A 25,633-nucleotide genomic window follows, 5' to 3' on the forward strand; every position below is an offset into this window, starting at 1 on the left:
ACCACATGCCCACTCACCTCAACGGAGTGCCCCAAAAGGTCTACTTCGTGGTGTCAGTCACCTTCTAAATCCGGAAGGGAGTTCTTCCAGTGGGGATCGACACGCCCTGCTTTAATGTGCCCCTTAAATTCCCAGAGTGATTTCCTCATGGCCACGCCCTATTCAGGCATCCCCTTACTAGTCCAGTTTTCCCTTGCCCATCTACCATGGCCCTATGGCCGGGCCACTGGCCACTGCCCATGAGTCTGTAAAAACCCAAACACGGGGGCTTTTAACCAGTGTTCAATTCTTGCATCACCGCTAGAAAACAGCATGCAGTTGAGCCCACTGAGAGATGATTCTCTTCTCTCAGTCTCTCCATCTGACAGTCTTTTTTTTTTTTAAGCTACAGCAAGTGAGCATATTTGACTTCTTAGAACATACATACTGGTTTTCTTTCTTTCTTTTTTTAAGATTTTATTTATTTGACAGAGAGAGACACAGGGAGAGAGGGAACACAAGCAGGGGGAGTGGGAGAAGGAGAAGCAGGCTTCCCACGGAGCAGGGAGACCGATGTGGGGCTCGATCCCAGGACCCTGGGATTATGACCTGAGCGGAAGGCAGACACTTAACGACTGAGCCACCCAGGCGCCCTCCATCTGACAGTCTTAACACAGCAGCCTTTCAAACAGGATACTGGCCATTCATCTCAGAACCATCATCAATTTTCATCCCAGCTTTCATTTAATTCCATCAACTGCTGCATCTGCATATGCTCCTGATCTAATCTTAGGCCCTGTTAAAACTCCACCCACAGGTTTTGGATACCCGGTGCGCTGGGCTCCTGTGTCAAGGAGCATCTTGTCGTATGTCAAGGGTAATGGGCTTATTCAGCAGGTGAAAATCCTGGTCATCACAAAGCCACAAAGCCAGTCCCACATGGCTTGTATAGGAAGCTCATCTGCTGCTTCATCTGCAGTGTTCCACTCGGCATTTATAGGGGAAGTTGGGTAGTTCATCTTCTCAGGATAAACACACTTCCCAGTGTTTTCTATCCCGTCCACCATGCTGGCTGTTCCGTCCTGAATAATCTCCTGTGCATTCCTGGATCGTGTATCATCCATCTGTGATTATTCCATGGTGAGCTGCAGGTCCTATATCAACCCAAACATACTCTTCCGTTCTACAGCATTCAAAACCAAAGACACAGCCCCCAAATCAATTACTCTCACAATCCCACTTCAGTAAAAGTTCTTCAGGGAGCCGATGATACCAATCTACAAAATAAGACAACTCCTTCACACTACACTCCTGCTTTCAGTAGTTTCTCAGTTTTGTCCCTACCCCCACCCCCATCTTGACAACCTTCGTGGGAAACGGAGGCCTTAGAGCATAATTTTCCTCTTTGCAGGCAGCTTTGAGGCTAGCGGCTGCAGCTTAGACTTTGAAGCTAGTGGCTGAAGCTAGTGGTCCAGCATCCAAGTCCAACCCACCAGATTCTTCTACTTTCACTTTGGCTGTTACAGATAATAACCAAGGGAGTGTATATTTAGCATGCTTCTCATTATTTTTGCATTTCTTTATATATCTAATGAGCCAACTCCTTGAGAATCAGGTCTACCCCCATTTCTAAATTCTATCCGTGGCTGATCTCAGCCCAGCTGCAGTTTCAGACCATGAGGGACTAGGTGGCCGTCCAGGGATCAAAGTTTCCTTATTCCCTGCCCTTCCTTACTTTCTCTTCCCAAGCCATAAGTTTCTGTGAGCCATGGCTGTTTTAGCAAATCCCACTCCTCTGATGCCAATTAATAGGGTCTGTTTCTATTCACAACACTTGTGACACCAAATGTGTGGGCTGTCCACAGCAAGAAATTCTCCAGTTCTCTGCAGATACCAACTTAGTGTCCTGCAATTTAGCTCAATTTCGACACTAACGACACAGAGCTAGGAGGTTACCTATACTTCTGTCCAACTTGCCTACAAATCAGGGGTTCCCAAGACCCCCTCTTCAACTACAATAATTTGCTGGAACAGTTTAATGGAACTCAGGGAAATACTTTACTAACTAGTAACAGGTTTATGACAAAGGATATTATAAAGGATACAAACGAGCAACCAGATAAAGAGGTACCCAGGGCAAGGTCTGGAAGAGTCCAGAGCACAGGAGCTTCTGCCCCAAGGAACTTGGGGTGCATGACGGTCTCTGCTCACGGATGCATTCACCAACCTGGAAGCTCTCTGAACCCCCTAGTTTAGGGATTTTTATGGCGGCTTCATCATGTAAACAGAATTACTAACTCAATCTCTAGCCTCCTATACTTCCTGGAGGATGGGTGGGTAGGGCTGAAAGTTCCAAACTTCTAATCATGGCTGAATCTTTCCGGTGACCAGTTTCCACCCTGAAGCTATCCAGGAGCCCACCAAGAGTCACCGCAGGAAAACAAAACACAGTTGGGAGGCGCCGCTTGAGGAGGCGGTCACATCTGGCTCAGGGTCAGCTGTATGCACAGGGGGCGGGCTCTGCCTCTGAGTGAGCAGGCTCCCTGCACCGTTTCCTGCTCTCTCCCCTGCGCCGCTGCAGCTCCGGCCTTGCCCGACCCAGCCTGACCACGGCTTCAGCTTTAGAAGAGCTACAGAAAGATCCAGAGGAGGTGAAGGTGCTGCTGGAAAAGGCCACTAGAAAAAGAGTACGTGATGCCCTTACAGCTGACAAAAATCAAGACCAAGATGCAGCAGAAATCACAGGGAACAGCAGAACTTCTTGACAGTGAAAAGCCAGGTGCTGTGCTTGCTCCCATCACAACGGGATAGACAGTGAAAATCAGTAATTACGGATGGGATCGGCAGATAAATTTGTGAAAATCTACAACACCTTAAGTGGAGTTCATCAAATCCCCACTGAGAACGTTCAGGTGCACTTCACAGAGAGCTCATTTGATCTTTTGGTAAAGAATCTAAATGGGAAGAGTCACTCCATGGTTGTGAACAATCTCTTGAAACCCATCTCCGTGGAAGGCAGTTCAAAAAAAAATCAAGACAGATACAGTTCTTATATAGAAAGAAAGCAGAAAACACACAGTCAGACTACCTGACTCAGGTTGAAAAAAGAATGCAGAGAGAAAGAAAAGCCCTGGGTGCCTGGGTGGCTCCGTTGGTTAAGCGACTGCCTTCGGCTCAGGTCATGATCCTGGAGTCCGGGGATCGAGTCCCACATCGGGCTCCCTGCTCAGTGGGGAGTCTGCTTCTCCCTCTGACCTTCCCCCCTCTCATGCTCTCTCTCTCTCTCTCTCTCTCTCCCCCCCAAATAAAAAAATCTTAAGAAAGAAAGAAAGAAAGAAAGAAAGAAAGAAAGAAAGAAAGAAAGTAAGTCCTCCCACAACACTAAAATACATCCTAGTGAGGGATTGATGAATGTTCTAAAGAAAATTTATGAAGATGGAGATGATGATATAAAGTGAACCATTAATAAAGCCTGGGTGGAATCAAGAGAGAAACAAGCCAAAGGAGACACAGAACTTTGGGATTTTAAAGTCATTTTGGTGGGATACCTGGGTGGCTCATTAGGTTAAGGGTCTGTCTTCAGCTCAGGTCAAGATCCCAGGGTCCTGGGATCAAGCCCCACCTCAGGCATTGGGCTCCCTGCTCTGCTCAGCGGAGAGCCTGCTTGTCCCTCTGCCTGTCGCTCCCCCAGCTTGTGCTCTCTCTGTCTGACAAATAAATAAAATCTTTAAAAATAAATAAATAAATAAAGTCATTCGGGGAACTGTGGTGTGGAAATATTGATATTCCCAATAAGATGTTGTGAGCTGCACAGATAAATTTGACAGATAACTACATACACAGCCTTCTTCTAAGAGGAGGCAATGAACTCTCCCATTACGAGAATATGCTTATTAAACACTTCCTCCAAAGATGGTTTCTTTAGTAATCTGGGCATTTTGTTTAAGAAAGGATAATATTGCATTCATGTATGAAATGTAAAAAAGCAAGTCTTACCTAATGATAATGCCACATTGTGTTTCTTTTTTGTTCAGCTAACAAAAGTTATTGTTTGCCTGTAAGTTCCTGACATCAGCTCCCAGCAATGTAAGAATAAGTAAAAACAAAATCTGAATTTTTGCATAAATACATAAATAAATATAAATTAAAAAAAAGACATTCCTATCACTCAGGAAATTACAAGTGTTTTAGGAGCTCTGTGTCAAGAACTAAGGGCAGAAGCCAAATATATATTTATTATGTCACAGGAATGGTGAGAGAGGACATCCTTGTCTTGTTCCCAATCTTCACTCAATCTGTCACTATTAAGTTTAGTGTTACCTGCACATTATTAGGTTAAGGAAGTCCCCCTCTATTCTTTGTTTGCTGAAAGTTTTTATCATGAATGAATGTTGATTTTTGTCAAATGCTTTTTCAGCATCTATTGAGATGATCATATGGTTTTTCCTATTTGGTCTGTTAATATGATGTATTGCGTTGATTTTTGAATGTTGAGCCAAACTTGCATTCATTTGGTCATGATGTATTATGCTTTTAAAAAAATATATATTTTATTTATTTATTTGTGAGAGAGAGAGAGAGAGAGCACGAGTAGGGGGAGAGGCAGAGGGAGAGGGAGAAACAGACTCCCTGCTGAACACAGAGCCAGATGTAGGACTCAATTCCAGGACCCTGAGATCATGACCTGAGCCAAAGTCAGATGCTTAACCAACTGAGCCACCCAGGCCCTCCCCATTATCCTTTTTATATATTACTGGATTTGAATTGCTGGTATTTTGTTGAGGACTTATGCATCTATGTCCATGAGGAATACTGATATCAGTAATTTTCTTTTCCCATAACATCTTTGTCTAATTTTGGTATTAAGGCAATGCTGGTTTTATAAAATAAGCTAGGAAATATTCCTTCTTCTATTTTCTGGAATAGATTGTGCAGCATTCTATTATTTCTTCCTTATGTGTTTGGTAAAATTTATCAGTGAGTTAATCTCAGCCTGGAGTTCTATTAATTAGAAAGTTTTTAACTACAGGGGCACCTGGGTGGCTCAGTCTTTAAGCATCTGCCTTAGGCTCAGGTCCTGATCCCAGGGTCCTAGGATAGAGCCCTGCATTGGGCTCCTTGCTCCACGGGAAGCCTGCTTCTCCCCCTCCCACTCCCCCTGCTTGTGTTCCTGCTCTTGCTATCTCTCTTTCAAATAAATAAATAAAATCTTTTTTTTAAAAAAAGTTTTTAACTACAAATTCGATGTCTTTCAGGTTATCTATTTTCCCTTGAGTGAGTTTTGGAAGTTTGTGTCTTTCAAGGAAGCAGTTCATTTCATCTAAGTTATCAAATCTGTGGCCATAAAGCTGTCAGTCTGGTTAGTTGTTTATCACATTTATTCATCTTTCAAAGAACCAGTTTTTGGTTCTTTAATTCTTTCCTTCTGTTTGCTTTAGGTTTAATTCACTCTTCTTTCTTTTAAGGTGAGAACTTATGTTATTGATTTTAGATATTTCTTCTTTTGTAATATGTACGTTTCACGCTATAAATTTCCCTCAAAACACATCTTTAGTGTCATTCTACAAATTTCAATATGTTGTATTTTAATTTTCATTTTGTTCAAAGACTTCCTCTTTGGCCCATAGGTGATTTAGAGGAGTGCAGTTTAGCTTCCAAATATCTTCAGATACTGTTCTCTGATTCCATTATGATCTAAGACGATAGATATTTTGTATGATTTATATTATTTTCAATGTGTTAAGGTTTATTTTGTGGCCCAGAATATGTTCTATTTTGGTTAATGGTCCATGTGCATCTGAGAAAAATGTATATTCTGCTGCTGTGGAGTAGAGTGTTCAATAAATGTCAGTTCAATTAGGTCAAGTTGGTTGATAGTGCTATTCAGATATCTGTATCCTTACAGATTTTCTGTTTATCTGTTCTATCAATTACTGAAAGAAGAGTATTGAAGTTTCCATTAAAATTGTGAATTTTTCTATTTCTCCCTTAGATCTTTTAGTTTTGCTTCACACATTTTGAAGCTCTACTGTTAGGTACATATATGTTCAAGATCACTATATCTTCTTGGAGAAATGACCCTTTTATCAATATATTATGTCCCTCTTTATCCCTGATCTGTTCTTGTTATGAAGTCTACTTTATGTGAAATTAATATAAACATTCCAGCTTTCTTTTGATTAGTGTTTTTATGGTAAATTTTTCTTTACTCTTCTATTTTTAACCTATTGAATACTCTATATTTAAAGTGAATTTCTAATACACAGCATATAGTTGGGTCTTGCTTCCTAACCTCTATCTTTTAAGTGGTATGTTTAGACTATTCACATCTAAAGTGATTATCGACAGAGTTAGATTAAAATATGCCATCTTGTTTGCTGTTTTCTTTTGTCTGTTTGTTTTGTGTGTGTGTGTTTTTGGGGGGTGGGATTTTCTGTTTGTTGTTATCTATTTGTTAATAAATTTGATTATACTAAAATGCAAAATTCTGTCCACTGAAAGACAATATAAACTCAGGACAGACTGGGTGAAGATACTTACAATTCATATGACTGACAAAGAATTACCATCCAGAATGTTTAAAAAAAAAAAATCAGTAAGAAAAAGACAAATGAGGGGCACCTGGGTGGCTCAGTCGTTGAGCGTCTGCCTTCTGCTCAGGTCATGATCTCAGGGCCCTGGAATCAAGCCCCTACATCAGGCTCCCTGCTCCGCGGGAAGGCTGCTTCTCCCTCTCCCACTCCCCCTGCTTGTGTTCCCTCTCTCGCTGTGTCTCTCTCTGTCCAAAAATAAATAAAATCTTTAAAAAAATAAAATAAAGTAAAAATAAAATAACTAGGTACTTTCTCACACATATAGATTTAGCAAAAATTTAGAAATCTGATGCAATCAAGAATTAGCAAGGATTTGGAGCAACCAGCACTTTCATGCATAACTAATGGAAAAATAAATTTAAATAATTTTGAAGAGAAATTTGGCCATATCTTGCTAAACAGAAGATACATATTCTGACATATGATTCACATTTCACATCTAGGTTTATAATCTAGAGAAACTCTGGTTCACATGCACAAAGAAACATATAAAAGAAAGTTGATTGGGGCATTGTTTTCTCTTTTTTTTTAAGATTTTATTTATTTATTTATTTGACAAAGAGAGACACAGCGAGAGAGGGAACACAAGCAGGGGAAGTGGGAGAGGGAGGAGCAGACTCCCCATGAAGGAGGGAGCCTGACGCAGGGCTCGATCCCAGGACCCTGGGATCACAACCTGAGCCAAAGGCAGATGCTGAAGGACTGAGCCACCCAGGCACCCCTGGGGCATTGTGTTCTAATAGTTAAAAAGTAAGCCCGCCCCCCCCCCCAGCCCCCGGCCGGCTCAATCAGAAGAGTGTGCGACTCTTGATCTTGGGGTTGTGAGTTCAAGCTCCACACTGGGTGGAGAGAGAGAGAGAATTGTCAAAATAAAACTAGTTGCCAAAAAGATACATACAATTTCATGCCAGTTATATGAAATTAAGAAACAAGCAAAATATCATATATAGATTATAAAGATATTTGTAGAAAAATTATTAAAATGTGCAAGGAAATGATGAAACCAAATTCAGGATATTAACTTCTTCTAGGGAAAAAGGGGAAAGGGATATTAAAGGGCCTTAATTTTACCTGCAGTGTTTCACCTTTTAAGCAGAACCATGGTTATGTGTGTGATTGGTTATGGTATTACCTATACTTTTTTCTTTTCTTTCTTTTTTTTTTTTTAGAGAGAGAGAAAGAGAACATGTGGGGGGGAGGGGCAGAGGGAGAGAGAGAATCTTAAGCAGGCTCCACGTTCAGCATGGAGCCCAATATGAGGCTCTATCTCACCACCCTGAGATCATGATCTGAGCTGAAATCAAGAGTCAGACACCTAACCAGCTGAGCCACCCAAGCACCCCAATTGCCTACGCTTTTTTGTATGCCAGAAATATCTCATTAAAAATAATTTTTTGGGCGCCTGGGTGGCTCAATTGGTTAAGCGACTGCCTTCGGCTCAGGTCATGATCCTGGAGTCCCGGGATCGAGTCCCACATCGGGCTCCCTGCTCGGCGGGGAGTCTGCTTCTCCCTCTGGCCCTCTTCCCTCTTGTGCTCTCTCTCTCTCATTCTCTCTCTCTCAAATAAATAAATAAAATCTTTAAAAAATAATAATAATTTTTTAAGGAAACTAATAGAGAATTTCCAGTTTCCAATAATAACAGACTAGCTTTTTCAGTCCAGATCTCTGGCGGAAAGCAACCAAAAATAATGGGTACTTTTATAAATCATGGAAAAAAGCACCAGAAAGATGACAAGACCATAACGAATTACCCAGAAGAGTCAGTAAGAATCCAGACCTTGAGATAGCAAAAGCTTAAACCTCACTTCACCAAAAAAAGAAATCCAAACGGCTGATAAATGCATAAAAAGGTGCTCGGCTTCATTAGACACCAGAGAAATACAAATAAAACCACACCCACCAGATCAGCAAAAATTCAAAACTCTTTTGCAAGTACATAGCATTAAATATTGGTAAGTGTGTGGAGCAACCAGAACTCCCATATACTGCCCAAGAAGTGTAACTTGGTTCGATTGCTTTTGAAATCAGTTTGGCATTATCTAGTAAAACTGACAATAATGTATGGCCCAGCAAGTCCACTCTTAGGTATATACCAAGAGATATGCATGCATATGATTACAAGGATTCCTGTACAGTAGGGTCGACAGAAGCAGTGTTTATAATCCCAGTTCCAAAAACTGGAAATAGGGCACCTGGGTGGCTCAGTCGTTAAGCGTCTGCCTTTGGCTCAGGTCATGATCCCAGGGTCCTGGGATCGAGTCCCACGTCAGGCTCCCTGCTCAGCGGGAAGCCTGCTTCTCCCTCTCCCACTCCCCCTGCTTGTGTTCCTGCTTTCGCTGTCTCTTTCTCTTTCAAATAAATAAAATCTTTTAAAAAATTAAAAAAAAAAAACTGGAAATAAACCCAGTGTGCATCATCAACAATGGTTTAGTCACACAGTGGAATGTTATACGGTAGTGAAAATGGATGCACTAGAGTGAAACATGGCAAGAAGCATGAATGTCATAAATATTCTGTTGAGAAAAAGAAGCAAGACAGAAAAGAAAACATACAGTGTGATTCCACTCATAACGTTTAAAAAACTGAACTATGTTGTTTAGGGATACATACATAAGTGGTGAAACTAATATAACAAAAAGCAAAGAAATGATCATCACCGAAGACCATGTCAGTGATTGCTCAAGGAAGGAGAGAGTTGATTATGATTGGAGAGGGGCACATAGATGACCTCTGAGCTTCCAATGATGCTCCATCTCTTGATATAGATGGCAATTATGTCATTTCACTTTGTAATCATTCACTAAACTCTACATATGCACTTTTGCAATTTTCTGTTTGGATGTATATTTCAAACACAAAGTAAAATAAAGGGGAACAGGGTTCGGTTAAGTATGGCAAAGGACCTGAAAGATTCAGTTTTGAGCATTTGGAGTATAAGATGTCTATGAGACATTCCAACGTTGGGGCCAAATAGGTTGGAGACATAAATTTTGGAGTCCTAGACTCAGAGATGATAAACGAAGAGGAAGAGTAGATCGCCTACAGGGTGTATGAGGGTAACAAGATAAAAGGGCCAAGACGAGACCCCGCAGAGCACCTGCACTTGACGGCCAAGCAGAGGAGAAAGAACTAGCAGAGGAGACGGAGAAAGAATAGCCAAAGGAGGAGGAAGAAATCTAGGAAACATGACGTCTGCGGGGGAAAAAAACATTTCAAGAAGAAAGGAGCGGTCAACTCTGTCAAATGCTGCTGAGGGGTTAAATAAGAAGATGGAAAAGTGTCTGCTGGATCTATTAAAATGTAGTCATCGACCTTAGCAAGAGTAGATCCAGTGAAGAGATGGGGCGGAAATGAGATGAAGAATGGGTGGGAGGTAAGCAGGGCTACCACGTGGCACAGCCATGGAAGGCGTCTTTCAAGTTATGCCCCAGGAGGCACCATTAACGCAGACTACAGAATAATGAGGTCCGTGGAGCTGTGCAATGCCAAACCCCTGGAGAGAAAATGAAGCCCACGAGTAGAGTGATTTAAGAGCATTACCCCTAAGGTCCAGCAGCCTGTCCTCAAATACTGATTGCAACACTTACTAACAATGTGAAGTTGGTCAAGTGGCTCAAACTTTTCACACCTCAGGGTCCAAATCTATAAAAATAATACCAATGCAATAGGACTGTTGTGAGAGGTAAATATAACAATTTACATTTCAGCACATAATAAGCATTCAATCAGTGTCAATTATTATTTTCTGTAGTACTTAGACAAACTCCTTCAAGAAGCATGGCCATCATGGGAAGAGAGAAATGACAATAGCTATAGGGGGATATGGAATTGAAGGAAGGTAGTGACTGCTTTGTTTTGTTTAATTTAATTAATTAACTTTATTTATTAAAGCTTCAGTTTACAGAAAAATTGCACAGAAAATACAGAGAGTATCCATATATTCTTTCTCCCCCTCCACACAGTATCGTATAATATCGTACAAAGTAGTCACTGCCCTAAAAATCCCCTATGATTCACCTCTTCATCCCTCCCTCTCCCCAAGCCCCTGGCAACCCCTGATCTTTTTACTGTCTCTATAGTTTTGCTTTTTCTAGAATGTCACAGTTGGAATCACAGAATATGTAGCCTTCTCAAACTGGCTTCTTTCACTTAGCAATATGCATTAAGATTATTCCCTGGGTTTTCTTTTGTGGCTCAATGTCTCATTTCTTTTTTTGCATAATAATATTTCATGATCTAGATGTACCACTGTTTTTTATCCATTCAACTGTAGAAGAATGTCTTGGTTACTTCTAAGTTTTGGCAATTATGGATAAAGCTGCCAAAACATACGTGTGCAGGTTTTTGCACAGACATAAGTTTTCAATTCATTTGGACAAATACCAAAGTACGAAATTGCCAGATCATATGATAAGACTATGTTTAGCTTTGTAGGAAATTGCCAAACTGTCTTCCAAATTGGTTCTGCCATTTTGTATTCCCACCAGCAATGAAGGAGAGTTCCTGTTGTTCTATATACTCACCAGAGATTGGTGTTTGGGGTTCTAGCCATTCTAATATGCGTGCAGTAGTATCTTGTTGTTTTCATTTGCAATTCCTTAATGACATATGAGGTTTAACGTCTTTTCATATGCTTATTTGCCATCTGTACATCTTCTTTGGCAAGGTGTCTGTTCAGATCTTTTTGCCCATTTTCGGGGCCCATTTTTGAATTGAGTTGCCTATTTTCATATTGTTGAGCTTAAACAGTTCTTTGTATATTTTTAACAAAATTTCTTTTTTTTTTTAAAGATTTTATTTATTTATTTGAGAGAGAGAGAAAATGAGAGACAGAAAGCACGAGAGGGAAGAGGGTCAGAGGGAGAAGCAGACTCCCTGCTGAGCAGGAAGCCTGATGCGGGACTCGATCCCAGGACTCCAGGATCATGACCTGAGCTGAAGGCAGTCGTTTAACCAACTGAGCCACCCAGGCGCCCTTAACACAATTTCTTTATTAGATTCGTGTCTTGCCAATATTTTTTCAGTCTGTGGCTTATCTTCTCATTCTTTTAACAGCGTCTTTCACAGAGCGGAAGTTTTTCATTTTAATGGAGTCTCATTTATCAAATTTTTTCTTTCATTTGTGAAAGTAGTATTTGTACTACCTTTGCTGTTGTATTTAAAAAGTCATTGCCAAGCTCAAGGTCTCCTAGATTTTCTCCTATATTATCTTCTAGTAGTTTTATAGTTTTGCATTTTACATATAGGTCTATGATCCATTTTGAGTTAGTTTTTGTGAAAAGTATGTCTATTCTAGACTCTTTTTTGTATGTCGGGTTGTGCCAGCACCATTTGTTGAAAAGACTATGTTTTCTCCATTGATTGCCTTTGGTTCTTTGCCAAAGATCAGTTGATTATATTCCTGTGTATCTACTTCTGGGCTTTCTATTCTCTTCCATTTATCTATCCATTTATTCTTCTTGCCCACCCCATACTATCTTGATTACTGTAGCTTTATAGTAAGTCTTGAAGCAGGCAGTGTCAGTCTTCTTCTGACTTTATCCTTCTCCTTCAATACTGAATTGGCTACTCTAAGTCTTTTTTTTTTTTTTTGAGTAATTTCTACACCCAATGTGAGGCTCGAACTCACAACCCCGAGATCAAGAGTCTCATGCTCTTCCAACTGAGCCAGCCAGGCACACCATGGGTCTTTTTAAACTTTAGATTGGTTTGTCAATATACACAAAACAACTTGCTGGGATTTTGGTTGAGATTGTGTCCAATCTACAGATAAAGTTGAGAAGAGCTAGTATTTGAACAATATTGAGTGGAAGGTTTTTTGTTTTTGTTTTAAGATGAAGAGAAACTTGAGAATATTTAAAAGTTTTGGGGAAGGAGCCCATAGAGAAGAGGTTGAAACCTCAAAAGGGAGGGAATCATCAACATAAGATTTCTGAGCAGGCTGCAAAAAGTGGGTTTCAGGGTGCATGTGGAGGAACTGATAGGAGGAGGGACCTTTGTCCGTTGTAAAGGAGGACAGGGAGTGAGGATATATGTAAATACAGGTCTTTGTAAATTTGGTGGTGTTTAGTTTTTTGGTAAAGATGGATGCCAAGTCAGCTGTTGAGAGCAAGAGGATGAGATAGGACTTGGAAGTTTGAATGGAGGAAGTGTGAGTAGTTGTGGCATGGAGGGAAAGAGCATGTTCACCAGAAGGATGGAACAGGATCACCAGGTAGTGTTGAGGGCTCCGTTGGTGACCGTAAACTTGAATCCATGCAGACCTGTGAGACCGCCCTGGTACAAAGAGACCCAGTTGTATGCATAGAGAAGGAAATCGTTCAGTCCATCCGGGATTGGGGTGCTTCCACAAAGGTGTGATTAAAGGTCAGAGAGACGAAGGATTTTATAATATCAACAAAAGAGTGACAGAAGTAGTGGTGGGCCGTTGGATCTAAGACAGACAGGGAAGTGAAAATGGAAGGAGCTAATGGCTGAAAATCAAGCAGAGAGGCAGGGGAATGGTTGCCCGAGGGAAGACCAGGTGCAGTGGGCATGGTTGAGCAAGAACTGGAGGTTTTGGTCAAAGAGTTTCCATCTCTGTTAAGTGGGGGAAACAAGAATTGTAGTGACAATTAAACGTCACAGAATGTGTGCTCTGTAAACAGTGAAACACCACACCAATGTTTGTTTTTTCACTAGATGGTAAACTTGAAGATGGGAACCATGTCTCCTGCTAGCCTAGTGCCTAACATGGAATACGTGATAATGAACCTGTGAGTGCTAGAAGGAGGAGCAAATAAGCTGATTTCCCTTTAAGATTGAGACTTTGCCAGAATTTTGGACTTCCAGTCCAGAAAATAGCTGGTCCTTCCACATTTTTGTACACAGACTAGCTAAAGTCCGACAATGAGGTCATAGATCAGACTGCTCTGCTAAAAGCAGAGTAGCTTGTATTGAATACAGTAGTTCCCTCTTATCCGCGGTTTCACTTTCTGTGGTTTCAGTTACCTCTGGCCAACCACAGGCCGGACATAGATGATCCTTCATCTGACGTAGCCTCAGAAGGTGGCCTAACACTGTATCACAGAGCCTACGTCATTCACTTCGCTTCATCTCATCACGGAGGCATTTTATCATCTCACATTATCACAAGAAGCGTGAGAAGAGTATGAGAAGATGTGTTATGTGTGTGTGTGTACGTGTGAGGCCACATTCACACAACTTTTATTATAGTATGTTGTTATCATTGTTCTGTTGTTTTATTATTAGTTATTGTTATTAATCTCTGTGCTGAATTTATACATTAAACTTTATTATAGGTATGTATGTATAGGAAAACACATAGTATATATAGGTTCAGTACCATCTGTGTTCTTAGGTTATCCCCCACAGATAAGGGGGGACTACTGTATATATTTATAAACTCTGAATAAAATATTAAAAAACAATTATTTGAAGACATTGGAGAGTCACCAAAAGGGTAGAAACTGGAAGAAATTTAGTGCTTTAAAAAAGGAAAACATACTGAGGGAGATCCATATTTATCTGGCTTTTACAGGTTTTCATGTTGTGCATGGGGGAGGAGGGTGGATAGAGCCAAAGAAGAAATTGGCACTCTTGTTAATGAGTCTAAGTTTGGCATTGTCAGTTCGGCTGGAAATTGAAGGGCACTCTCAGAAAAGAAGGAACAAGAAGAGAGCCCCCAAATCAGCAAACTCCTTCAAATCCTTAGCTAACTCCTGAACTATGAAGCAATACTCCAAGGAGCCAATCACAAGAAGAATGTCCATTCCTCGTCAGGCATGGTTTAAGATTTTTTGTTTTTAAGATTTTATTTATTTATTTGACAGAGAGAGACACAGCGAGAGAGGGAACACAAACAAGGGGAGTGGGAGAGGGAGAAACAGGCTTCCCGCTGAGCAGGGAGCCCGATGCGGGGCTCGATCCCAGGACCCTGGGAGCACGACCTGAGCCAAAGGTAGACGCTTATCCACTGAGCCACCCAGGCGCCCCAGGCATGGTTTAAGATTAACCCAGGACTGGGGCGCCTAGATGGTTTAGTCGGTTAAGCGTCTGACTCTTGATTTTGGCTCGGGTCATGATCTCAGGGTCATGGGATTGAGCCCCTCGTCAGGCTCTGCACTCAGTGGAGAGTCTGCTTGAGGATTCTCTCTCTTCCTCTCCCTCTGCCCCTCCCCCAGCTCTATCTCTCTCTCAAATAAATAAATAAAATCTTTTTAAAAATGTAACTCAAAGTGGATAAAATACCTAATACCTAAATTCAAGAGATAAAACTATAAATTCTTAGAAGGAATATGGGTGTAATCTGTTTTACCCCTTCTAATTAGGCAATGATTTGTTTGTTTGTTTGTTTTAGATATGACAATAAAAGCACAAGCAACAAAAGAAAAAAAGCACAAATTGGACTTCATCAAAATTAAAATTTTTTGTACTTCAAAGGATACCATCAAGAAAGTAAAAGTACAACCCACAGAATGGGAGAATATATTTGAAAATCATACATCTGATAAGGGACCTGTATCTAAAATATATAAAGAATTCCTATAACACAATTTTAAAAAAGGATAAACAACCCAATTCAAAAATGGTTAAAGAACTGGGGTGCCTGGCTGGGTCAGCTGGTGGAGCATGTGACTCTTGGGGTTGTGAGTTTGAGCCCCATGTTGGATGTAGAGATTCCTTAAAAAAAAAAAATCTTTTAAAAAAATGGGAAAAGGACTTGAATAGACATTTCTCCAAATAAGATGTATAAATGGCCAACAAGCACATGAAAAGATGTTCAAATCATTAGAGCTTAGAGAAATGCAAGTAAAAACCACAACGAGATACCATTGACTAGGATGACTATAATTTTAAAAAGACAGATAATAACTAGTGTTGGTAAGGATGTAGAAAAACTAGAACTTTCATACACTTCTCGTGAGAATGTAAAATGCTGCAGTCATTTTGGAAAATAGTCTAGTGACTCTTAAAAAGGTTAAACATAAAAGTACCACATGACCCAACAATCCTGCTCCTAGGTATATACCTGAGAGAAATAAAAACACGTCCACACACAAAACAGTTGTACAATTGTACACAAATGTTGATAGCACCATTACTCATAACAGCCCAAAAGATGAAACAATGTAAATGTCCATCAACTGATAAATAGGTAAATAAAATGTGGTATATCCATGCAATGAAATATTACTTAGCGACAGGAAGTACAACATGGGTAAAGCAAGAAAACATTATGCTAAGTCAAAGAAGTCCATCACAGAGGACTACATATTGTAAGATTTCATTTATATGAAATGTTGAGAATAAGTAAATACATAGAAATAGATTGCCTATTGCTTAGGGCTGGGAGGGCTTGAGGGAAAATGAGTGGTGATGGCTCAGGAGTGTGGGCATTCTTTCTGGGGTAATAATGAAAATGTTCTAAAATTGACTGTGGTGATGGATGCATATTCTTCAAGAATGACAAGAGGGGCACCTGGGTGGCTCAGTCCATTAAGCACCAACTCTTCGTTTGGGCTCAGGTCCTGATCTCATGGTGGTGAGACTGAGCCCTGCATCAGGCTCCACGCTCAGCATGGAGTCTACCTGACATATTCTCTCTCCTTCTGCCCCTCCCACTTGTGCTCTCTCTCTCTGAAATAAATAAATAAATCTTTTTTGAAAAAATTTACATGGTATAGTCATACAATGGGATATTATTTGACAATGAAAAAGAATGAAGTACTAATATATGGTACAACACAAGATAAACCTCAGAAGCATTACATTAAGTGAAAGAAGCCAATCACAAAGGACCACATATCATATGATTCCATTTATATGAAATGTGCACAATAGGCAAATCCACAGAGACATAAAGTAGACTAATGGTGGCATAGGGCTCCCTTAATGGAGGAAATAGGGAGTGACTGCTAATGGCCACATGGTTTCTTTTGGGGATAACGAAAGTGCTCTAAAATTGTAGGGATGGCTGCACAACTCTGTGAATACGCTAAACACTATCGACTTGTACACTTCAATATGTGAACTGTACGTGAATTAAATCTCTAAACTGGTTAAAAAAAAAAGAAAAAAAGACAAGCCAAAAGCACACATCTCCACATCAGCAGAAGGCAAGAGGGACCCATAGTTCAGAGCCTGCAGAGGGGTTGGGCTGACTGGCTTTAGAGTACAGGGGGATGACATAGGGTAGGCACTACAGAATGGAAGCAACGCCATGGTAGTAACATGAACAGAGGACAGCCTAACCACAGGCCCACATATATACTCAAGCCCAAGGGTTGGCAGTGGCCATATTACTGTCCCAGAGCCCTGAACATTTCCAACTTGAGAGTCATCCCAAACCAGTGTATCAGCACCATTCTGGTGGCAGGGATCCATACAGGACTAGGTCTGGTCCAGAGGCACCCTGCCCAGATGGCACTGCAAGGCTCACTGGTCCAAGGCACTGAAGGAGGACTTAAAATTCTTGAGAAAGGCACTCCAAAGCACAAGGCCCCCTGAGGTGTGGGACACTGGAGAGTCTTGCTTCTGTCTAAGGGCAGTACTGTAGAGGGTATGTATAAAAACCAAATAAGACAGTGAACTTAAACCCAACCATATTGACAAGTGCATTAAATGTAAATGGATTAAACACTTCATGTAAAAGATTATCAGAGTGGATTTTTAAAAACCAAGGCCCAATTATATGCTTTTTATAAGAGACACACTCAAAATAGACACAGACTGGTTGACAATAAAGGATGGAAAAATACTATGCATACACTAAATGTAAGAAAGCCATTTCTTTCTTTCTTTTTTTAGCATTTTTATTTATTTATTTGACAGAGAGAGAGCACACAAGGAGGGGAAGCAGCAGAGGGAGAGGGAGAGGCAGGCTCCCTGTTGAGCAGGGAGCCCAACACGGGGCTCAATCCCAGGACCGTGAGATCATGACCTGAGCTGAAGGCAGACGCTCAACCGACTGAGCTACCCAGGCGCCCCAGCCAGTTTCAATATAAGTATTACAGAGATTTTTTTAAAGCTCATTTCATAACAATAAAAAAGTCTATTCACTAAAAGGAATGAATTAAGTATGAATTATTAAGAATTCATAAGACTAAATGTGTATACATCTTAAACCAGAACTTCAAACTAAATGAAACAAAAATATTACAGGAAGAAATAGACAATCATAGTTGAAGATTAAAAATTCCTCTCTCAGGGCGCCTGCTTCTCCCTCTCCCACTCCCCCTGCTTGTGTTCCCTCTCTCCCTGTGTCTCTCTCTGTCAAATAAATAAATAAAATCTTTAAAAAAAATTTTAAAAATTAAAAAATAATAAAAATTCCTCTCTCAGTTATTGATAGACCGCAAAGACAAAAAATCAGGAAAGATGTGGAAGATTTGAACACTAGCAACCAGTCTGACCTAACATAAATTCATAGCACACTCCACCCAACAACAGCAGACTATGTATTCTTTATAAGTGCAAATGGAACATTCACCAAAATATATCATAGGTTGGTCTTTAAGCATTTGAAAGGACTGAATTTAAAAGATTATGTTTCAGGGCACCTGGGTGGCTCAGTCTGTTAAGAGTGCAACTCATGATTTCAGCTCAGGTCATGATCTCATGGGCTGTGGGATTGAGCAGGAAGTCGGCTTGAGATTCTCTCTCTCCCTCCCTCTCTGAGCCCTTCCTGCCCTCCCCCTCCCAAAGTAAATAAATAAATCTTTAAAAGAAATAAAAATAAAAGATTATGTTCTCTGACCTCAACAGAATTAAATTAGAAATAATAATATCAAAAAATCCCCCAATAATTGAAAATTAAGTGAATCACTTGTAAATAATCCAAAGGTATTAATGACATACCATTATACACCCACCAGTGTGTATAGCATTTTGGGGTTTTGTTTGTTTGTTTTCTGTGGGTTTTTTCATTCATGTATTTATTTATTTTAAGATTTTATTTATTTGATAGAGGGAGACACAGCGAGAGTGAACACAAGCAGGGGGAGTGGGAGAGGGAGAAACAGGCTTCCCATGGAGCGGGGAGTCGATGCAGGTCTCGATCCCAGGACCTGGGATCATGACCTGAGTCGAAGGCAGATGCTTAACAACTGAGCCACCCAGGCACCCCTCATTCACATATTTATTCCACGATCAAAATAAATCATAATTTAAAGCCATAACATTTTTTAAAGATAAAGGAGAATTTGTGTCACTGCTGCATTAATAAAGCACAAAGCTAATAAAACAGCCTGGCTGGGTGCCTGGGTGGCTCAGATAACCATCTGAGTGTCTGCCTTCAGCTCAGGTCATGATCCCAGCGTCCCGGGATCGAGTCCCACATCGGGCTCCCTGCTCAGCGGAGAACCTGCTTCTCCCTCTCCTTCTGCCTGCCGCTCTGCCTACTTGTGCTCTCTCTCTCTCTCTGTCAAATAAATAAAATCTTTGGGGGAAAAAAAAAACAGCCTGGCTAAAATTTTAAAAGCTGACAACCACAAATAATAGCAAGTAGGTAGAAGAACTGGAATGCTCATAATTGTTAGTGCAAGTCTGAAATGCTACAACTACTTTGGAAAACTCTTTGGGGGCTTCTTAGAAGGCTAAATATACACCTACCCTATGACCAAGAAATTCCACTCCTAAGTATTTATTTAAGAAAAATAATAACGTATATCCAAAATGCTCGTATAAGAATCTTCACAGGAGCTTTGACACTATTAGCCAAAAACTGGAAATAACCCACATTTCCACCAAGAAGTGAGTGGATAAACAAATTGTCGTATATTCACATGATGGAATATGCTCAATAGTAAAAGGAAATTATGGATACAGGCAGCAACACAGATGAATCTCAGAAACATTACGTTGGGCAAAAGAAATCAGACAAAAACAATGATCCCATTTACATGAAATTCTAGAAACACTAATCTGTGATGATAAAAACTAGAACAACTGTTGTATTTGGTGGGGTGGGGGAAATGGGCACATGGGAACCTCCCAGGGTGATGGAAATATTCCCTAACTTGGTAAGAATGGTGTAACATGTGCATATGCAATTGTCAAGATTCATCAAACCATACACTTAATATCTATGTGTTGTATTACACATAAATTACACTTCAAAACAAATGTTAGAATCTTTAAAAAAAAAAAAATCAAGCTCTTTTCAGGTGCCTCTGCATCCTGCCACACTGCATATCTTCCCAGAAAATGCTATCAGAGACTAAGAATGTGCAATCATTTATCATTGGGGCATTAAGAGCTAGGGATCCTCCTGTTAACAAATCAATTAAACAGCCAGAAGTGGTTGGATTTAGCTGGCATAGGCTAAGATGCCGTGGGGTTGTCCAATACCTCACAGTGGGAGACAATTTTTGAAGAGGAAGATAGTCCAAAGAGCACCACCAACTGTTGCAGACTTAAGAAGTGGTGAGAAGCTTGGATAAGGTCTGGGGCACCTGGGTGGCTCAGTCGGTTGTGTCTGCCTTCAGCTCAGCCTGTGATCTTGGGGTGCTGGGATCGAGCCCTGCATCGGGCTCCCTGCTCAGCAGAGTCTGCTTCTGCCTCTCCCTCTGCTCCCCCGCCCCCATTCATGCTAGCTATCACTCTCTCTGACTCCCTCAAATAAAGAAATAAAATCTTTATTTTTTTTAAAGATTTTATTTATTTATTTGACAGAGAAAGAGCAGGAGAGCACAAGCAGGAGGAGCAGCAGAGGGAGAAAGAGAAGCAGACTCCCCACTGAGCAGGGAGCCTGATGTGGGGCTTGATCCCAGGACCCTGGGATCATGACCTGAGCCGAAGGCAGACGCTTAAACAATTGAGCCACTCAGGTGCCCCTAAAGAAAATCTTAAAAAAAAAAAAAATATTGTGTAAGATCTGCTTTGGAAAGAGAACCCCTAGCTGGGTAAGAGCTTGGAGGGAGGTGATACAAAGGGTCAAGAGGGATATGCTTTCTGGGCAAGATTTCCACTGGGATGAACTCAAGAAAGGGGGAGCAGTTGGTCTGGGTTCAGATGGAATATGGAAGAAGGCAAGCGTGACTGGGCCTTCATGGCAATCCCAGACTTAGTGAGGCTCTCTGAGGAGTCCCCAGACTCTGCAGACCCCTCCCATGCCCAGGCCCTCTCCTGGCACCTGAAGCTCCAACCCAGCACTCTGGCACTGAACCTGACATCACCAAGGTCAGCGCTGGCCTGAGAGCTGAGTCTCTACTCCATTTTCTAATCTCTAACTCTGCCTCCCAACCAAAACTTGCTACTGAAACAAAGCCTCTTATTTGGACGGTGTCCTGAAAACCAAAATCACAGCCCCAGACTGTCCTTCTTTCTAGTCCTGGCCCCAAACCAGAGCCAGTAGCAGGAAGTGATAGTGATAGCCATGGTATGGGGTAGTGCTGTTGTTGTAAACAGGACTAGTAATTAGAGTAATAGTGGTAGTTAATGATGTAGTTGTTGAGATATATATATATATAGTAGCATTGGTAGCTAACATTTAATGATGCTTAACTATATGCCAAGCCCTGTGCTGAATGTTTAAATGCTTTACCTTATTTAATCCTAAGAGATGCCCCTATCTTCCCTGGGAAGAGATAGAAACTCTTTGTAAAATACTCTACTGTAACTTTATTTGTTGTTGCTGCATAAGTAAGACCTATTCATTATAGGAAAAAATTGGAAGATTCAGGTTAGCAAAAAGTATAGAAAATAAAAGTCATCCATCATCACATCCTTTAAATTAATCACTACTGTGACCTACCAGGTATAAATTCAATATCTTTATAAAAATAGTATTAGTCAGTATGTAGTTTAATCTGCTCATTTCATTCAATAATGTACTGAACCTTTCCCCTATTAATAAATATACTTTTAAAACGTCATTTTAGGGGCGCCTGGGTGGCACAGTCGCTTGAGAGTCCGACTCTTGATTTCAGCTCAGGTTGTGATCTCAGAGTCCTGGGATCAATCCCTACATCAGGCTCGATGCTCAGTGTGGAGTCTGCTTGAGATTCTCTTCTCCCTCTGCCCCTTCCTCCCCGCCACTCTCCCTCTGTCTCTCTGTCTAAAATAAATAAATAAAATCCTTTAAAAAAATAAAATAAAGCATCTTTTTAATATCTACTTTAGATTCCATCATTTTTTTTAAAGATTTTATTTATTTATTTGATAGAAAGAGACACAGCGAGAGAGGGAACACGGGGCGGGGCTGGGGGGGCGGTGCGGAGAGGGAGAAGCAGGCTTCCCGCTGAGCAGGGAGTGCCCCTAGATTCCAACATTTTTAATACAAAACACTTACCCAATTTCTTATTGTTGGACATTTAGATTATTTCCTTTTTTTTTAATGTTTAATATTTTGGGGCACCCGGGTGGCTCAGTCGTTAAGCATCTGCCTTCGGCTCAGGTCATGATCCCAGGTTCCTGGGATCGAGCCCTGCATTGGGCTCCCTGCTCAACTGGAAGCCTACTTCTCCCTTCCCCCTCCCCCTGCTTGTGTTCCCGCTCTCACTGTCTCTATCTCTGTCAAATAAATAAATAAATAATCTTTTAAAAAAATGTTTAATATTTTGTTTTGTTTTGTTCTTTACTTCCTTTTGTTTTTAATGTTTTTTAATGTTACAGAAAGTTTTTCACAGACTGTCCCTATAGCTTTGAACACATCTTCATTTATTTCCTTAGGATTGGTTCCTAGAACTGGAGTTGTTGAGTTAAAGTGTGGGCATTTTTAAGGCTTTGAAGTCAGGCAGCCCTGACCTTGAATGCCACTGAGGGCCTGGCCTGTGACCTGAGGCAAAGCGCTTCTGGGTGCTGAGTTTGGGCTCCATGCTCCTTCCCTTCCTATTTCCTCCTTACTACATTTCACTGTTCTTAGTCTCATCGGGACTCGTCACCTCTCACTCCGTACTTTTACACTAAGAATTCTGAACTAATGCTCCTCAGGGCTCCTCAGGTTCTCAGAACATACCTTGTTCTTCTACATGTCTCTGCCTTTGCCCACATCTCAGGGCTGGAGACCCACATGGTGCCTTTGTGCAAAATAGGAAAAGGCACCTCTTCCTCCCAGCGGAGTGCAGGCTGGATTTCAGGACCCACTCATCCCTTGGCCAGGCACCATATTGCATTGACCAATCGGGATACCATTTCTGAAGCCAGGAACAAACACAGCTAGCCTGCCTAGCAAACCTCCATTCATCCATCAGTTGCAAGCTCAAGTGCTATTTCCTCTGTAAAGTCATCTTACTGTAGCAGATATAATTGGTTTGTTTGTTAAGCTTCCTCTGCTTTTTGAATAGCCTCAATTAAAATAATTAACTTTAAGGAATTATGGCCATTTGCCTAAATACCTCTCTATCCCATTAGATTCTCAGTGTTTTTCCTCTTTCATTCCTCATACAAAGCCCAGTTCCTGACACATAGGAAGTGATTGCTAAGCTTGAATGATGAATAAATGAATGAGTGATGCTTTACCTCTGTGGTCCTCATGTTGCTTGTCCAAGAATAAAGGAAGCAGAATAACAGATGCCTGAAGTTCCTGCCAACTCTAAACTTCTCTTTTCCAATATGCATTAAGTAAATATCTGTTGAGCAAATGAATAGCACCAAACCAAAAGAAAATCCCTTTAAAGATGTGTCTTAAAGGATCATGGATCAATATGTTTAAGTTTTATTTAGAAGCAGGCCAGTGTGAGTTTTTCAATCTCTTAAATATTTTGCCTTGCCTTTGGAAGCCTTTCAGAGACATTTCAGACCATCTGAAATAGAATTTAAGACTTGCTTTCGGAGGCTCTTCCAGAGAGTAGCTTACCTTCCGCCTCATTATGTGAGTCACCTGTTTTTATTATTTGTCTTTCTCAGACACTTTCACAAAAGGAAAGTCTGTTTCTCAACACAAGGCAGCTTGTTATACATCATGAGGCTAATGATGTTACTTCTCTCACAAGAAGAAGTTTTATCGTTTCCTTTCTCTGTCTCCAGATGTCTTGTCTTTATGTGGACATTGCCAATCTCCTCAGAAGGACAGCAAATCTATTTGAGGGCATCAAGCCTCTGAAACACTAACAGAAGCAGGAATCTAGAGTAGGGGCTTTTACAAACTATAGGCATCCTTGGATCCCCAAAGAGTTCACGAACTCCCTGAAATTCTACTCACAATATCATATGCTTGTGCATTTTCTAAAGGAGAACCCACATCTTTCTTTGGAGCCTCAGAGGAGCCCCTTGACTCCAAAAGAGCTAAGTAAGAGCCACTGGTCTACAGCCTGGGCTAAAATAGGCTGGAAAGTACAGGGGCTTTTAAGATCAGATAATGCTCTGGCACATTCTGTGGAGTTATATTAAAGACAGAATCCTCAACCGCTACAGACTTGAGTCTTTGGGACTAAGTCCCTTCCCTCATATCAGTTGACTTCACTTGGGGGCTTCCCCAAATCCCAAGGACTCGTTGAAACTTAGCCTGCTCCGTAGACACAGAAAAGCTTTGGGAAGAGGTCAGATGACTGGCACCTCTGCGCTTATATTTTAATAGTAATGACCTTGGAGCCAGAAGATTGGGTTCCTGTGAGGGCTTGGACTCTCTGAAGACCAGAATCACTACTCCACCACAAGGTGGCACCCCAAGCCCAGACAGATGGAACAACAAGCGTCCTGCCTCTGCTCAAATTCTAGCGTAGGACTCAAGAGCAGAGTCCCCCAGACACTAAGCCTTTTTACCCACACCCAGTGTCCCACAGGGGGCCTTGTTGCTCTTTTTAACAAGTCTGTGTGTAGTTCTTGCTGGCCTCAGTCCTTTTCCTAGAGGTGACCCTGAACCCCACATTCCTCCCTGGGGTCTACCCTGGATGTGTAATATGAATTATGGAGATCCTGATCCTGGGTATACATAGTGCACATACTTCTACTCTCCACGCTCTGGAGTCACTCCTGGGACTTTGCAGGGTCCTAACCCAGCTCTCGGAATCCTTAGTATGATTTCCAGGTCGTGAGCACAATGACATAGGATGTCACTGAAACATCTCTACAGTTGTGACCCACTCAGACAAGAATAAGGAAAGGATCAGTAGTCACTTAGGCCAAAGGGAAGAGTTACCAAGAGTAGCTGCAGCTTGAGTGGGGATCCCAGACTGCCATGTACTCTATAGCAAGGCTGCAATTTGGATACAGAAGGCAGGATGCAAATCTAAACCCATCAGAAGAGTATGAACTTAGACAAAATCAAAATATTAAATTTACAAATGGAGTTGAAAACATTTAAGGGAACTTAGTGTACTCAGTCAAAAAGACTCACATAGATGTTTATGGGCACCAGGTCTGGCATCCTGACCTCAAATCTCGGGCAAATAGACAACTTTAGCCTTCTTGAGATGGTAATCACAGATCATGGTCATACATTGTCCACATGAGCTAGGCAAACTGCTTGCTTAAGTGAAGAGATGTCCTTTTAGGGGTGCCTGGGTGGCTCAGTTGGTTAAGCGACTGCCTTCGGCTCAGGTCATGAACCCGGGGTCCTGGGATTGAGTCCCCACATCAGGCTCACTGCTCAGCGGGAAGCCTGCTTCTCCCTCTCCCACTCCCCCTGCTTGTGTTCCCTCTCTCGCTGTCTCTCTCTCTCTCTCTCTGTCAATTAAATAAATAAATAAAATCTTTAAAAAAAAAGAGAGAGATGTCCTTTTAACTCCAAGAAGGTTTGGAATTAACATGGTGGCTTTGTACTCTGTCAGCTTAACGAAGATGAAGCCACATTTTTCAAACGGTTCAAGGTTAGGGCTGGCCACAAGAGAAACGTATGTGAGACTGGAAAGGGTGAAAGGCAGAATCGAAGCAGCAGCTATGATGCTGTCAAGGTCAGGCTGGGCGCTAGGACTGCCACAGCTTGTACACATCAGGGCTGCTCTGCTGGTTCACTTTGTGGGCATGGCGGGCAGCCAGCCCAGTGGGGCCTCCAGCTCCTATCAGATCTCTTCCTTCAGACTCTAATTCCTGGGCCAGGCACGTATGCATCACCAGGTCCCTCTGCAGAGAGCCAAGATCATCAAGGCTGGGGGTGGTAAAGGACAGATAGAGATTCC

The 25,633-nt window shown here is 41.4% G+C and overlaps 1 protein-coding gene and 1 pseudogene across 1 annotated transcript in view; one reads left to right on the forward strand and one right to left on the reverse strand.

Annotated features, from left to right (window-relative positions):
• The window catches only part of VAMP1 (vesicle associated membrane protein 1), a 78,939-nt gene that overhangs the window by 12,625 nt on the left and 40,681 nt on the right, over positions 1-25,633 (reverse strand). The gene's annotated exons all lie outside the window — the stretch shown is intronic.
• Positions 6-20,772, forward strand: LOC112808651 (calcyclin-binding protein-like; annotated as a pseudogene).

The sequence above is a fragment of the Callorhinus ursinus genome, unplaced genomic scaffold (assembly GCF_003265705.2).
Source record: "Callorhinus ursinus isolate GAN/ISIS: 27379988/994484 unplaced genomic scaffold, GSC_fseal_2.0 scaffold94, whole genome shotgun sequence".
Classification (NCBI taxonomy): Eukaryota; Metazoa; Chordata; class Mammalia; order Carnivora; family Otariidae; genus Callorhinus; species Callorhinus ursinus.